Source organism: Ochotona curzoniae, unplaced genomic scaffold (genome assembly GCF_017591425.1).
Source record: "Ochotona curzoniae isolate NIBS_2020 unplaced genomic scaffold, NIBS_Ocur_1.0 contig_3622, whole genome shotgun sequence".
Classification (NCBI taxonomy): Eukaryota; Metazoa; Chordata; class Mammalia; order Lagomorpha; family Ochotonidae; genus Ochotona; species Ochotona curzoniae.
In genome coordinates this window covers 3765960-3783285 of record NW_024465926.1, presented here as the reverse complement: position 1 = coordinate 3783285, position 17326 = coordinate 3765960, and the positions used below count along the sequence as shown (strand labels likewise).

At 39.1% G+C, this 17326-nt stretch overlaps 1 long non-coding RNA gene across 1 annotated transcript in view; it reads left to right on the top strand.

Annotated features, from left to right (window-relative positions):
- The window catches only part of LOC121157880, a 56754-nt gene that overhangs the window by 24260 nt on the left and 15168 nt on the right, over window positions 1-17326 (top strand). The gene's annotated exons all lie outside the window — the stretch shown is intronic.

The following is a 17326-nucleotide window of genomic DNA, read 5'->3' as shown; positions in this document are numbered from 1 at the left end:
ATGAGTGGCTGGGGCCCAGGCAGTTGTACCATTGTCTTCAGCTCTCCCAGGCCGTTAGCAGTGAACTGGATCAGATGTGGAAAAGCTGGGAATTGAATGGGGCCCATTTAGGATGCTGGTGCCGTAGGTGGCAGCTTTACCCATTATGCTATGATGCTAGCCACTGATCTGGAATTTTAACCTAGATGTAGACAAACTGTTGTTGAAACTTGGGCAAAGTAGGTGGACAAGAGGTACTTTAGAATCCTTAGGGCCCACTGGGGAAGAATTTTCTCTACCTGAGTTTTCCTGAAGATATAAAAACATACCTTTAAAATTATATCTTATATTAGGACCAGATCATTTTTTTCTGAATCACTCCAAATGGATAAACCCAGGCACAGAATATTCAAGGTTCAGACTGTTGGTAGTAATGTGATGATCTGAGTGAAAGCCTAGACCTTGGTGCATTGTTTACTGCACAGGCCCCCTAAGGTCACTTGCCAGTAATCTCAGGGTGCCACTCTCTGATTTTCTCTCCTCAGTCCAGAAAGGTAGACTAGGAGATGCTGTTTTTCAGAGGAAGAAAACAAGGCATAGGGAATTTAACCAAGACCACTTATCACTTTTATGGAGGAGCTAGAATCACAACCCCTACCCTTTGCGTTTCCAGTTCGTTGCCTGACTACCAAACCTCCCTGCCTCTCCCACTGTAAAGCAGCTGAATAGGCACTTAATAATCATAACTAATGGTGCTGGCAGAGGAGAGACCCTAGAGTGATTCTGTGGAGTAACTGATGAGTTTCACTCTTCCTGTGGTCAATAACACATACCTATTTGTTTTAGATAGCATCTCTGTCTCGGTTCAAAGTGAAGTTTTCTTATCTACATTGATGATTTCTCTTTTTTCTCTTTAACAACTGTTCTTTCTAGAGGAATGCAGTTTTTGCTTACAGGCATCACAATAAGTAGAACATATAGTGTATGTCCTAGGGTTCCCAACAGATCAGACTCATAGAAAATTAAAGAAATTAAATGCAACTCAATGAGGATTAAATAAATTTCTCCAGAAAATAACATGCTTCTTAAAAAAGCTTCATTCACTAAGTGATTGCTTATGTTAAATGTATTTTAGTGCCCATGAGTCCAAGTTATTAATGGGAATAAAGAGATATATTTGTTTATGTTACCAGTTATGATTTATCCAGTGCTTTGTATGCGACAAGTATATACAAACGCTGGTGATTCTGTAGGTTTTCTTATGTTGCATGTTGTCTGGGGGGACCCAGATGATCTCAAATGATCGCACAAGGTGACCATTGCAACTTTTACATGTGCCTCAAAGGGGCAGCATACAAATCCTTGAGTAACCTTTTACAGGTGGATAAGGCACTAAGAAGGCTTCTCAGAGGAACTGAGGTGCCAGTAAGTTTTGATCAGTGAGTAGAAGAAACTAGATAAAACAGGAGCGCAAGATAATTTTAACTAGAGGAAATAACATTGATGAAGGTCCTGTGTTTAGGAGAATTACATCGTGTCGAGGCACTATAAGACTGATGCATTTAAATGAAGTAAGAGGGTGAGAGGAAGCTGCAGGGATGGATAGAAGTCAGATTATGCATGATGTCAGATACCAGTGAAGCATCACATTAGCCTCACTCTGCTCTAGCCCCGGATAAGGTGAAAAGTGCCACAGGAGCTTCCACTGATTTTGAGCTAGCTTCGTCTCAGGTGTGTCTGGGGCGTCTCTGATTCCCAGGTCTTGGGTCTTAGCAGACCACTGTCTATCACTTGTAAAGTGATAAGGAGTTGGCACCCACGTATTAACTCCCAACCAAAGTCGGTGGATGAGTATTTCTCCCTTCTTTGACAGATATGTATTCCCCATTAGAGGTACCTTACAGTGTTGATCATTGCTGTTAATTGCTGTGGTCACTTTGCTCATTCATTTCTGACCTGACTTTTGCACTTGCTTTCCCTAATACGTGACTTACTATTTCTGGGGTCATACACCAAATAAAACTGTATGCAGGCAAGAGTTTGTATCTTTCTGTTCTGGAGGGATGCCTGGCAGAGACCCTGCCATAAGGAGACCTTTCTTTGTCTTAAAAACCAAGGAAAATTACTGTATTTTTCACCAATAGTAAAATTAGTGGTTTCATAAGTAAAAGAGATCATTGAAGAGAATGGGTTGGAGAAGATATTGGTATATGAAGGTAGAGCAATTAATGTGCTTTACTGGCCCTGGTAAACATCAAGATATCTGTGACAAAGGGAGGCCAATAAAGATGAGAAATAATACTGAGAAATATTTAGAGCCTCTAAAAACAGGATTTGGTGACAGATTGGATATGGAAGGAAAAGGGAGAAAGAGATTGAAAAGGCTCATAAAATTGGCTTTTCTTGATTGGGTGAGGACACAGTTCACCAAGATGGGTCATGGAAGATTAGGCGCAGGCAGGTAGTATCAGTTAAAGTGTTTTTGTAATCCAAGTAATAGAAAACCCAACACAAATTGGCTTATACACACCGCACAGACACACAAACACACATACACACAGGGGATCAATTAGCTAACAACCAGTGGTGGGTGGGATAGGGGGTAAAGGAATGTGTAAACTGGTGTTATGCATAGTATGAATTGTTTAGGGATGAATATGATGAGCATCAATCTTTTAACTCTGCTGCTCTGCCCACTTAGATATTTCCATACTTCCATGCACTGAGTAAGGGTGATGGTTCTCTTCTCAAGGATTCACCAGCTAAAATATCAGTGTGATCATTTGCTCAAGTTGGATTATGTCTTCAACCCAACAGTCACATTGGCTGGAGTTCTGGATGAGAGCCAGATAAACATCATGGGAACCAAGAGTGGGAAGAAAGAAATGTCTGAAAGGAAATTAGGGCATTGCTGCTATAAGAAACAGTGAAATAGATGCATAGAAGATAATCAGAAGTTCTTATTAACAAAAATAAAGTGTATGAATTTTATTTGGAAAACAATGTGTTTGAGTTGACTGTAAAGTTTCCAAAGGTGATGGATACTTCCATTTAATCTCTGGACTAGAAGTTTACCTTGAAGGTAAATCTACCTTAAACTAGTCATTGAAAATGATTGAATGAATGAAGTCACATAGAGAGTGAAATATATACCAAGAAGAGAAGCAGACCAATAAGTAAGTATTGAAGATTTCCAATAGTAAATTAGAATTCTCCTAGGTAAAGGAAAAATTTATCTGAAAATAGAAGATGGGCAATCTAAGAGTTAGGAAAAAATCCAGGAGGACTCAAATTAATGAGCAATAGAGCATGAAACACAGCAGTTGCCATATTGAATTCATAGTTTAATAAGCAGTCATGAGCTCAAAACCCCAGTTGTCTTGTTGATTTGTTGACTCAGTGTTGACAGTCATATAAATAATCATAATACCAAAAGCGAAGTGCTCTGTCTGATGCCCAAAGAAGAGAATGAGTTGTTCTTTGGAGGAGATGAAAGGATCATGTGAGAAGTTGAGATGAGAAAATATTGCCAGTTGGAGAAGGAAAAAGCTGTAGGTTTAAGTTGAGTTTACATAGGAGATTCAGAAAAGTTTTGGGACAACTCTAAGGGAGGGTAACCTACACTGAGTCCTTTAGGAAACAGGCAGGGACTGAGTAATGGCTTATTGGCTAAGGAGCGACATAGGGTAGAAAGGGAGTATGCACTTAGGTCACCTTTGTGGATGACTGTCTTAGAGCTTACCTGTTTGATTCCATCATTTCCAGAGCCAACTTGACTCGTCTTTATCCTGAATGGCCCATGGGTTGACCTATTATCTGCTTCCCCCCCCGCCCCCTTTTCATTAGAAAGACTGTAAATCTAGAAGAGTTTCGTTAGGTGGATATTGACTAGTTGTTTACTGTTACTACCAAAGTGAAGTCAGGAAGAAATATGATTACATTTCAACAGAGGCACTTTAAGTTAAACCTCGTGCATATAAGGTGAGGATTTAGCCACTGAGCCATTGCACTGGGCCCTCAAACTTCATTAACTTCATTTTTAACCATAGAGGAATGACTATATTTCATTGTTTCTTTCTATACAAACTCAGGAACTCTTAGGTGTGATTGAGATTTTTTGACCTAGATTGGGGTGAATGGAGACCCTGATGTCATTTGGAACTCTAGGAAAAAGAGGAGTAGAACCCCCCCCCCCCTCGCAATAGTGGCAGATTAATAATTATATGCAGAACACTGAAATCTTCAGATTGATGAATTGGTATGGAGATTTAGCAATTATCTGGTCTAAGTCATTCTGATGAAGTCACACAATCTTGCAAAGTTGTAAATAATCAAGCAGGCCTTTTGCCCCTCTTGAGCTGTTCCTTAAGGTACATTTCTCTGGGCTTTTGGATTCAAGGAACTTGGATATGGGATTTGGCGCTAAAGTTAACTGCATCTGTGATTGCAGACAAAGTGCTGATAGTCACTGAAAATTGTTTTTCCTGACTGGAAGATGTGAAAAAATGGGAAGTCGGTTGTAATGAATTAGTTGGGAAAATGCATATGGAAGTTCTTCGTAAATCATAAAGTATTTGGAAAAGTTAGTTGAGATATGGAATCTAATTGAATCTGGTGAAGTCTCCTGACAGTCTATAGGAAATTTCATACTACATCAAGACTTTTCCTCTCTTCTAAATTTTTGGATATGAGTCTAATCCCATTTATATATTGTGCACTAAGCACTGGGGGAGGTGGTCAAACACCAATTCAGTAGACCAGCCTAAATGTCTCATGTGTAGTTTCTTAAGAATTGGACTTTTGGGATCCCTGGCAGGACTATGTAGGCATCATTTAGCATCACCCTTCAAGTGCCACTGCTGCTGCTGCAAAAAAATTATGGTTAATAAATGTCGCTAATGTCTACAGGAGTGTTCACCAGAGGGATCTTTGGAAAGAGTAATTTTCACATTTACAAGTATTTTCTCATTATGGGTAATGGGATGATGAGGTGAAAAATGATTTTGACTACTTATGATTCTAAAAAAGCCTTCAGATAGAATAATGTGTAGTGAATTCAACATAATGGCAGTAAAGAAAAACTCATTTACTACCAGGTCTGCTTAGTTATTTAATCACTTTTACTGTCATATAAATACATATTTCCACGTAAAGTGGTGAAAAGTAATAGTATAAAATGCAATTATGTAATGGCAGCCTAGCAAATGTTGTAAAGGGAAAGCTTTGTTCTGGATAGTTCATGATTGAGCCAATAATCCTTATAGCATGAACGCTGTAGAGAAGCACTGATTGGAATCCCTCATTTTGTCCCCAGATTATTATACATTATAGAACAGGAATGCATAAAATTGGAAAATTGCATTTGGATCCTGTTTGGGTTAAATGAGATCATTAGAGTGAAAGTACTTTGGGAGAATACTGATAGAATATGAAGTTACTATTACTTTAATTTAAAATTTTTATATAATTTAGCCAAAGAATAGAATGAACATTGCTTGCTACATATGCTGAAAATATCTTTTACCAGAATAAAACAGGAATGGAGATATGACAGGTATCAAAATGTTCTAGCTGGATTCTGGTATCACCTGAAATCATTAGCAGAAAAGCAGAATGGCCAGGCTCCACAGATACCAAGAGCTGTGGCAAACTCAGGGAAGCCGGGTTATCAGCAAGAAGTAGAGCAATTAGTGGCAGCTGCATGAAGAACAAAGCGGAAGAACAAAGATGGAAAGTAGGAAGGTGAACATTATGCCTGTTTGTTTTCCGAGAAACTAGTCAAGGATACGAACTAGAAATGTATGCTTCTAGAAGTCAGACTGGTCTTGGTCCCCAGGAAATTTTCAAAATGAAGAAATGAAAATCATGCTGAGAGGTGAGCATATGTAGTCGTGGCACAGAAGACTCCGGTTGTAAAGCTACTTGCTGAAGTAGCACTGACAGAAATGTAATGGAAGCCACATATGCAACTTAAACTTTCCTAATATCCAAATTAAAACAGAAGAAAAATCTGATGAAGTTAATTTTAACATGTAATTTGATAGAAACAATACATAAACAGTATAAAACTTGGAATGAGAAATTTTACATTCCATTTTTATACCTAGTCTTAAAATCCTGGCGTTTACCTTTTGGGTTGGCCATATTTCAAAAAATTAGTAACCTCGTTGGCTTGTGGCTGCTCTGTTGAACATATCAGGATTTTCTCTTGTGATGACACTGCTCCTTTGAGAGGATATATTATGTATTTGAGAGGATCCATTCCCAAAGTATCTGGGGCAGGATGAGGGAGATTTGTTCCTACCTAATGGTACAGTTAAAATCAATTCATTATGATAAGAAGAGTAAACATTTTTGCTGGGTCTGGTGGGATACCTAGAAGCTAAATCCTTACCTTATAAGTGCTGAGTTTCTATCTGGGCACCAGTTCATGTCCTGGTCGCTCCACTTCCCATCCACTTCCCTGCTTGTGGAAAGCAGTCAAGGATGTCCCAGAGCCTTGGGACTCTGCACCTACATGGGAGACCTGGAAGAGGCTCCTGGCTGCTGGCTTTGGATTAGCTCAATTCTGGCAGTTGTGGCCACTTGGGAAGTTAACTAACAGATAGAAGGTTTTTCTGTGTCTCTCCTTATCTCTGTAGATCTGCCTTTCTAGTAAAAATAAATAAATCTTTGAAAAAATATAAGATTTTGCCAAAACATTTAGGTGATGATTACTTTTCTGTTTTGAAGATATAGCACAAAGAAATAGGTCAACAGATTTATCACTATAAAATATAACATTTGTAGATAATGAAAAAGTAAAAATTGTCATTAAAAAGGGGCATTCAAACAGATTGGAATAAGTATTAACATTCGTTGTGAGATAGGTTTTAATGAATATCTACACTATATTAAGAAAAAGATTCCTTTAAGGAGTAAAAATCATGCTTCATTTGATTTATGAGATATTTAATAGTTTATGGAAGACAAAAAGCAAATAGTGTTTAAGAAAATGTGCCATCTTCCTATTCTTTAAATAAATTAAAGCTGAACCATTATTAAAGCAAGCTAAGCTTTTATATTTATTAATAAAGCTAAAATAACAATTCAGACAAAATTATAATAGTAAGAGTACATTGATAAAATTCTTTTGAAATGTGATATGACACACGAGCTCTAGAACGTTAATACTTCCTGCTCTGTTGCCTGTCATTACATCCCATATCTATCCTAAGAAAACAACCCATCAGAAAGAAAGAAGGAAAGGATTTTAAAATGTATATTTCTACTTGTTTGTAATAGTGATAAAGTTGGGTATAACTAGGCAAATGATACTAGATCACTTTAATGTTCAATTTTGCTGGTGTCAAAGTGCTAATTATGAGGATTACTTGAAAAATGTATATTAAGTGCGAGAGAAGAATGCAAAATTTAAGTTGATTTTGATCATATTGTGCACAGTTACAAGTTTATACAGGTCAAGGAATAGGAGGGCTGGAGGGTGTCTTCCGACAGTCCCCCCACTTACCAAAGACACACTGTAATTGGCTAGAAGCCATTTATGTTCCCCTTGACCCAGCAGTCCTGTCAGAGGTCATGGTCCACACGCAGGGCTGGAAGCTGTGCCTCTGATCATGGGATCATGGGCATGTTGTGCTGTAAGCCACGCCCAGCAGGTAGTAGGCAGAGACCCAGGGGAGATCATCCACAACAGTATGCCTCTATATTTGTGAATAAAGCCAAAAAGATGATATAATATAAAAATAATTGTTTAAAAGGTGAAAAGATCATGAATTATTTGGTTTATTCTTTTACAAATTCTAAGAGATGGGATCAAAATGTTAGGAAGGGAGCATATGTACCTGTCTACTCTCCTAACCAAAATCTCATGAAATGTAAGAAATGATATGAGAAAATAAGTGAAATTTATTACCATACTGATAACATGAATGAGGATAATCATGGATGATTGAAAAAAATACACCTGTGATTATTTGGGTTGAGCACAATGTAGCTATTTGCTTCTGTAGAGGATCTAGCGTTGCTGTAACCCCAATAGTGGAGCCTATAAGGGCCCGAAGGTTTATCAGTAGGATATGCAGCTGGATCTATGCTTGTAGCTAGTTGCAGAGAGCAATGCTGTGGATGGGCATATTGGAGCCAGGTGGTAGAGCTGTATCTGAGATAGATACTCATTCTTTGGAGGCTGAAGATTTTTCACATGTACCTTCAAAAGATAGATTACCGATATATTCCACTCCTCTCAACTGCAGTCATGTGAGATAAGTTATTGGAAAAAGCACAGGGAGATCTCAGCTCAATCGATAAACCTAACTCCCTGGCCATGGCAATTATTTTGGAAATGGGTACACAGCTCAGTGCTGGCTACTGAGAGTCATGCCCATGTAGTATTGTTTAACCCCTTTGCTTCACCCAAAAGTGAAACTAAGAGTAAGAAACCCACCAGCTATCTTGTGGCTACAGGAGGGCTATTGGTTTGGATTTAGTGATGAAGTAGAGCAAAGTGAGCCAAGGAATTGTGAGAGCTTGGTAGTCTGAAATCTTCCTGCTTTGGTCTTTGGTGGTCAAGGTAGTGATAGTACCTGCCCATCTTAGACTGAAATCTTACGATCAGGCCCCATTCACACGTCTCTTCTTTCTTTCACGTGGAAATATCCAAAGGAAGCTGGTCATCACCATTGCTGCATGAGGGACCTGTGAAGGCAGGCAGAATTCTAGGCTCATAGGCCAAAATAAAACTGACATAGAATACCACTCAATTGTAGGAACCATGGAAGAGGCTATTACAGGATGATGCTGCTGGCCAGTAGCTAAACTCACTGATAGAACTTTCTTCCCCCAAAATTCCCTTGTCAGCACGAATGGGGCCCAACCTCCATCGCCCACTTCATTGCTGACGTTTTGTTCAAGTCACTGATATGTTTGATATTTAAAGTATAAAGCTGGGTAATAATAATTGATGGTATCTGCTCTGCCTACTTCACAGGATTACTGTGAATATAAAAAGCACAAAAATAACCAACTCAACCAGCTGAATGTTTATTTTATCTGAGCCAACAGGCCCCATCTAAAAAAGAAAATGTGTGGCAGAAGCCAGCACTAATGCTCATTTTCTTCGCCCCTACCAAAATATTGTGGGTTTTTTTTTTTGTCTAAAAACCCAAAGCAATGTGCTTAAAGTAATATTAAGTACCTTCAATCTAGAATTGAGTCAATATGTTTTATAATTAATAAAGCAAAGCTATAACTTCAAAGGCTTCACATTGACTTTATTGAATTAATACTGTCTTTGATTTATGTGTCAGCCCTTGGCTTGTGACGAAGCATTCATCTCAGATGCTCATTTCCATTGGTGTCAGAGCTTTCAATAATCTCTTATGGTTGCAGTCAGGAAGGAGCCCATCTCTCAGGACACCAGCTCTCTTCAAACAGGTCCTCGTCATTAGTGCTCAGGAAAGGCGGCTGTGCCATAGGTGAGCTACAGAGAGCCAGCGTCTGCCCAGACACTGCTGTCCTTGCCTGTCAATATTCTGAGAGGGGAGAATTCTGAATTCTGTGAGCTGGCTGCTTGACTTTGACATTTAGCTTTAGTGGCTTACACCATGAATCTGGCTTAATTAACATGGCCCCTCTCCCCATCTCCAGTCTCCTCCGAAGGTGCTCTCTCCAGTGATCAACATTCAAATGAAGTTAGTGCAGATTCATAGGTTGCGGACCTGGCTTTTGTTTCTGGCCCCTTATTATGCAGGAAGAGTTTTTGCCTCAGCATTGAATACACGAAAACAAACCCAGCTTCCAGGGAGAATGAGCTCTAGAATCTCTTGGGGACAGAGAGCCAGTTGTAGGCAGGAGCTTGTCAGGGAGCAAGATAGAAAAGAGAGGAGGGAAAGAGTGGTTGTACAGGGTTTAGGTAGCAGAAAGAGCAGATAAACAGTTATCAGCTGACTCATAGATGTGATGAAATCCAGCTGTAGCACGGGTGATCTGAAGCTGGAGGGGTCCCGGAGAGACTGGACAGTATACTGATCCCATTAGTAATGTTAGGAAAATGTGATTTGGCAAGTCTCCTTGGAAGCAAGCTCAAATTAAACCAATTGACAGGTTAAATATAATCTTGTTAGCAGTATAGGAACCCTGTTGCTACTGAGATGTAGTTATAGTGATTAGTTAGGACTTCTGATGTTGTATTTAATTCTAATGTATAAGAAAAGCTACTTCGCAGAGTGTACAAGAGTGACTATATAAAAATACAACATTCCCCTTTTCAGTTTTCTATGTGAGAACGTTGCACTCAATTTAAAGAGAATATCACTGAATTCCTGTTATTAAATGAGGTGGCCTTTTCTTAGTTTGGTATTAGGTGGTATCTTTGTCTTCACATAAAAGACAGATTAATGAGGTTAAAAGCCTAAATATATAGTCAGTCACAGAGAGATGTAGGTAAAATACAGTTAACTCTGTGTTGCTTAGTTTTGTTAGTTGAATTCTGGTCAATGAATACGAATCTGTTGTGGCTGTTTATTAGCAAAGGGTGGATTGCAAAGTTATTGCTAAAGTATATTAGGTCCAAAAATGTTACAAAATCACCATGAAAATGATTGGCTCCTAATGAACTCATTCTTTATTCAGTAACTATTCAGGAGCACCTAATATGTACCATTCACTAGAGATGCAGAGTGAGCAGTGTTTTGCACAAACTTCCTTCTCTCATGGAACAGAGTAGAGATGATGTTATAGAAATGACTGATAAAGAAAAATGTCACCACTTAGTAAGACTGTCAATCCCAAATGAAAGCACCAGGATAGCAACTTTAGTATCACCTGAGAACTTGCTAGAAATGTAAATTCTCAGACCACCTAGGTCTACTGAATCTGAAACTCTGGCGCTGAGGGCAGAAGGCATGGAAGCAACATGGTGTGATGTTTGAAAGAGCACGGATATTTTGTTTGTTTCTTCTGTGGGAAGGCCTCTGTGAAAATCTGACTTTTAAATTAAGATCTGGATGTCAAGAAAATCCAGCATGGATCCAGATAGGGAGGGAGGGAACCAAGAGAACAGACTGTCTATTGCAAGTGAGCATGGCCTGTTAGGTATGACTGGAACACAGCTGTCTGCATGGAGAGGGTCTTGGGTTAAGGTCACAGGTGTATGGCAGTGCCTAGGTGGTGAAAACAAGGTTTACTTTTAGTGAACACATGAAATAGTTTGTTAAAATGCAGATTCTGAACCCAGAGATGATAGAACTGTGTAAGGGATATACAATAACTGCAAAATGGAGACTGATATATTCGGATGTGAGGATATAGTGCATTATGCATCTCCACTTCCAGACTAAAGATGGACTCCCAATGAAACTGTTTACTATATGACAATAGGATGATGGATTCTGCCATTTTCCATGCCCACAATAATGGACATATGACTGTGTATGAAGAACTATACTTTAGTAATGATGTAGGGAATTCGGTGGTGGTAGGGGAATTTGGGGAGGGTATAGGGAAATCCCAGGGGCCTGTGGAACTGTATCATAAAATGATGATGGTAATAATAACAATGGATTAAAAATGGAATAATAATAAAAAAGAGATATCATAAACCAAAATAAAATGTGGATTCTAATTCAGTAGCAATGGAGTGGGGATTAAGAATCTTCACTTTATTCCTTGGTAATACAATTCATAAAAAACACTTTGCTTTGAAAGAATAAAGTGCAAGCCCATACCCAAATTGTGAGTATGAATGTGAGTCTGGGTTTGCTTTTGCCTATGACTGTGGGTAATTGGTGATGAAGTAGTTGATTTGGGTTGGGTGATAGTTGGGACAGTTGAGAGACTTTTGCAGTTACTTGGTGCCCATGTAGCTTAGTACCCTGTGGCTGAATCTGGCTAGGAGTGATTTACCTGGGTTTCAAAAGGGGTGAGGCAGAGGTTTGTTTATTTCCAGGTACAGCTCTTCTTCCTCTCCCACTAAGGTCCTGTGCTCTTGGGATTTCTGAGCTGAGCAGCAGAAACTTCTCTTTGTCATATTCAGTTCTCTCTATCTGCTCAGCTCTTTCCTCAGTGGCAGTGATCTTTCCATCTCACTAAAGTCCTGATTTCTGATTAGTGACCCAGGCTGTGTCACCTTTAGGCTTGCTCACCATTATTTCCATCCTGACTACCAAGACCTTGTAATCACTTGAGAGGCATTTCCTGTGGGGGCCAGGGCTTTGCAATGAGGTCCTCTCCCATTCAGCACAGTCTATCCCATTATGTTGGACTCATTATATGGTGGGTCCATTTTGTTTCAGTGTGTCTGAAGACACATCTGCAAGGCCTGATGCCTACCTGTGTGTCCCATTCCATCTGACAGTGTTTTGTCCTCTGACATTTAATGTCACTGAGCTTGTCTTTCATGCTTGGCTATGCAGTCTTTCCCATTTGTAATTTTCAGGAAAACTGGTGAGTAGTCATCCCTGTTTGAGTTTCTGCTCCTTAGCTCTCTGCTGCCCTCTGCTGAGTTTGTTTGGAGCCTCTTGCCTTGGCTTTACAAGGAGCTTTTAAGGTCTTGTGAAGTAGGTATCCACCAGGAAGCTCCCCTCTTTCCATACTTGTTCTTCCTTTTTCCAGTCAGCAAACATTTGTTAAGGTTATCCATGTGCAAGGAGCTGGGATACAAAAGTGAATAAACTGAGTTTGTGTCTCATAGGACTTCACTATCTAAAGTTGGAAAGGCATACAGTTGAAATATGGCTTCAGAAGGGGCAGACAAGAAGAGGTAGAAGACAGAAAAGAAATGTTAGCACTGTGTGTGTGTGTGGGGGGGGGGGGTGGAGCGAGAAGGCCTTACTGGGGCTGTAGCATGTGAGTTGGTGTTTAAAGGATGATTAGGATTTGGCAAATTGCTGGAGTCTCAGATTTATAGGCCAGGAGGGATGGGAAGGATAGTAGAAATTACATTTTGGTTGACTTAATAATGATCCATCCAGTGTGTGAAAGGACAGTGTCATATATCATTTAAATTCACATCATCTTTGCCTTGAGGCTTTAACGCTGGGGTCTTTTTTCTTTATAGTCTTGCTGCCTTGTATTTAAGCATACAAGTATACAAGAAAAATGAACACCAGTATCTTCTGTTTAAAATAAGACAGAAAAAAGAGGAACAAAGAAAGAAATATGGTTCTGGAAATATCTTTCCTTTTTTTTTCTTTGAAGCCTAGGATATTATATGCTCTGCCTTTCCTAGAAGCTGAGGAATTTAATATTTTCACTTTTGTATTATTTAGAACTTATGTGCTACGTACCAAATAATAACAGTAAATATGTTACCCCCAGAAAGATATTTTGTTCTTATTGCTACTGGGAAAAATTAGCTCACTAACAGTTCAGCCTTCCTTTCCCCCCAATTATGCTGTTCTTTCACTGGAGTGCTGCTCATCAAGATAACTGACAACTTCAATTGTTGTTTGTGAAAAGTTGATATCCAGGCTGGGCATCCTGCTTGAAGTATGGCATAGGCTGAGGATGAATAGTAAGTTAATGAGCCTATCCACCTCAGCCCCAGCATGAGGTACAGTAAACAGCATCTGGCTTGGTGATATAGATAGAGATACATTGTAACTCCAGGCAAGAAAAATCAGTTGCATCTCTACCTGGATAAAAAGTGAAAGTAGAGTGCTCTCAACTTCCTGGTAGAGGTTGTATCACAGAGTATGATCTCTTAGTGGCCATGACCCTTACCCTTATGTCCCTAGCTTCTCTGATATGATGTGGCTTATAAAAAGTACTTCCAGTGCTGTTGGTTTAGTTGAACTGAATTTTATTACTGTTGGTGTAGAAGAGTGATCTTTATGTTTTCCTAATTAATGGAGCTCCTGTTTAGCTGAGAGATCTGTGTTCTAGACTTGTCACAGGAATATCACAGGGCTTACTGTTTCTTTCTTTCTTTTTTTATAAAATATTTTTATTGAAATGACAGATTTACAGACAGAGGAGAGACAGAGAGAAAGACCTTCCATATGCTGGTTCACTCCCCAGATGGCTGTAACACTCAAAGCTGAGCCCATCAGAAGCCAGGAACCAGGAGCTTCTTTCCGGTCATCCACTTGGGTGCAGGGTCCCAAGGCTTTAGGCCATCCTCAACTGCTTTCCCAGGCCACAAACACTGAGCTGGATGGGAAGAGGTGCAGCTGGGACGTGGACTGGTGCCCATGAACTGCTCTTCTAGGTGGAAGATTAGCAACTTGAGGCAATGTGCTTTCCCTTGATTACTGTTTCTTTACAATAATTTATTCTGTTTTTTGTCTCAGAGTTGTCAGGTTCCCCTGGATCATGATGGTCTTTCTGATTGCACTCAGAATGTCACTAACTATTCTTGCCAGTTTTTTCCCTTCGAATTTATCTGTTTCCTGAAAGAATTAATTGTTTTCTCATTCATTATTTGTTTATTATTATATGCAAGATATATACCATGGTGTAACCTTAACTTTGTTTATCCTGTATTGAATAAGATAAAGTAATGGGAAAGATCCAACATGAAATCTGTGACACACAGAGTATCTAATGTTATCGCCTTTTCTTTGTTTTAACCTTATTTTTTTTAGCATTTTTTTTTACTGTTTCCTTCATATATCTGATGTAAAAGGGGATTTTAAGGGAGAAGCCCCACCCAGTCTCCCACCCACCCCAGGTCCCGGATGTGGGGCTTGCTCCGAGGGTCTTGCTCATGTGGTCTTGATAGTTCAACAGTTCTGAATTGCTGCCACTTTCACCAGAAAGAATTCATTGTTAACTGAGATGCTGCATCAAAGATGAGATAGATAAAAAGATATTATGACATGCCATGAAGATAGAAGTATTGTTATGGAGATTGAAAACTCACTGAAATGATGTGGTGGGAATTCTAGGAAAGGTTTCTTTGGATGATCTATGCCGGAACTAGCAAAGCAAGTAAGCGGTTCTGAAGAATCAAGTTTACCACTCAAAAGAGCTTCTTAGATGTCTGCAGTTAGGGACTGGAGAGCCCTCAGGAATCATGTTGAGAATGTTTGTTTTTATGAGTAGTGTACTTGTATTTGGCTACCTAGACGAGATAACCTGACTCAGGAGATTTTTATTTTTCTCGTGCAGAGAAGTCTGGTGGTATTGGCTTAATGTATGAAAAAGTCAGGACCCATTAGACTATAATTTCTTCTCTGTTATTCATTGTTTTTATCTCAAGATCACCAGCCATTCTATACAGAAGTATATCTGATCAATGACTGTAGAGCCTTTCTGTCTTGCTCATTGTCTTACCATTGTGTGAAGGCTGTCAGAGCTTTAGACTTCACAACCATGTTAAAGGCAGGAAAGTGGCAGTGATAATTTCAGCTACATCTGTTGCCTTAAAAGCAACCATTTTTTTTCCCTGCAAGTTCTCTACATGGTGAGACAGGGTCCCAAGGCTTTGGGCTGTTTTTGATTGCTTTCCTAGGCCTCATACAGGGAGCTGGATGGGGAGCAGAGTGGCTAGGATATGAATTGGTGCCCATATGGGATCCTGGTGCATAAAAAGTAAAGAACTTTAGCCACTGGGCTACTGTGCCAGGCTCTATTTTGTTAATGATATAATGAGATGTGGAAAAGTCAAGTGTATGAAGCTTAAGAAGACACATGTAAGTTCTGTTGCCAAAGAGATGAAACAGTTCTACCATTCCTAATTATACCTTGCCTTTTAGGTATCAAAGTAGATGATTTATGAGTATAGATTTTATACATGTCCTTTCACTTAACTTTTCCTTTACAACAGAGCACAAACTTGACTAGCTTCAATTCATTGAGCATGTGATTGAGGCTGATGAGTTATAACTTTTCGTAGGACTAATGATTTTTGTTTGCTGCAACTGTATTGAGTTAATGAGATCTATGCTTTTGTCATGAGTGTCAGCACTTTCATTGTTATCTATTCATGTAACCTAGTATGAACAAAATTAGATATTTATCCTTCAAAAATGATAATACAGTTAAAATGAAAGTATGTTGGCCAACAATTCTACTCTGAATGCATTTACATCTAAAAGAGGCAAAAGCTCTTAGGAAGTTCAGTGTCTAACTGCCAGTGTGTGGATTGCTTGGTAGTTGACTTCATGGAATGCAAACACACCATTTCATAGCTTTATAGTTGACCCTCAGTATTTTACCATGTGTCTAAAAATTGGGATCAGGAGACAGAACTATCAATTACAAATTAGAATTCATTAATTCGTGCAGAAGGTATTTATTGAACATGTATGCTTATATGTAAGATAACTTCTGGGTGGTAGCACTTTTTTTCACTGGATTCTGTTAACTCTGATTTCAATTTGAGTTCCATTTTTATAACCTTTCTAATGAACTCTTTGGCTTCATGTCTGGTGCTACTCTGAGAAGAGGCTTTCTGGTTATAATATCTGTTCACTTGAATTCTATTTGTGTTCAGGAATAGGAGTCAGACCGTTTTAGAAACCAAGCAACTCTGTTAATGTGGCTGTATTACTGTGGGCAAAGAGCTGTGGAAGAATATTTATTGAGTGACAATGTCATATATATACTCACCCTGCAACTAAGCACCGAAACAGCATTCTCAAGTGGTAGCAAAATGCTGAGAAAAATTTTCCCTGTTGTTCTCCCTCCAATCTCATGTTATTTTATTTTATTTTATTTTCTGAGGCTGATCTTAAAAAAAAACCACCAAAATGCCTCTACCTTTTCATTCATGAAATGCAATGGAAAATGAGTTCACTGTATAAGGAAATTGACGTGTTGGGTTATTTGAAGTAAACATCAAGGCAGAATTTGGTGTGTCAGCAGAGGAGGAGGAATCAGGCTTGGCTAAAGGAAAAAGTTGATCAGTAATGTAGGCCTGGGGAAGTCTGAGGTACTTTGAGCATATATAGTCCATCATGATTGACCCTGGTTGATCTGAAATGGATGGGCCTTTACATCATACTTCCATTAGTCATTGAATGTGAGCTAACCCAGGAAGTGTAGCATTTGGGACAGGAAATGGGCCAGTAAAGCCTGGAGCATCTATGTTTCAAAAGTGACAATAACAAAAAAACCTACAATAAATACATAAAAATCCCAGACCTTCCTAACAAAACCAGACAATAACTCCTCCCCCCACCCTACCCACTCCCAAAGGCCCAAACTGGGACCATTTTGTCAATAGAGTAAATTAATACTGGATTATAATGCTAGGCATAAAATCAATATGCACATGTCCATTCTGATGTAAATAATGGCTGAATAAATAAATAAGGGAGGTGATTCACACATATCTTATGCAGAAGAAATCCAAGGAAATTATGTAGATAACTCCCCCAGAAGTTGGAGCCCAGTTCCCCAT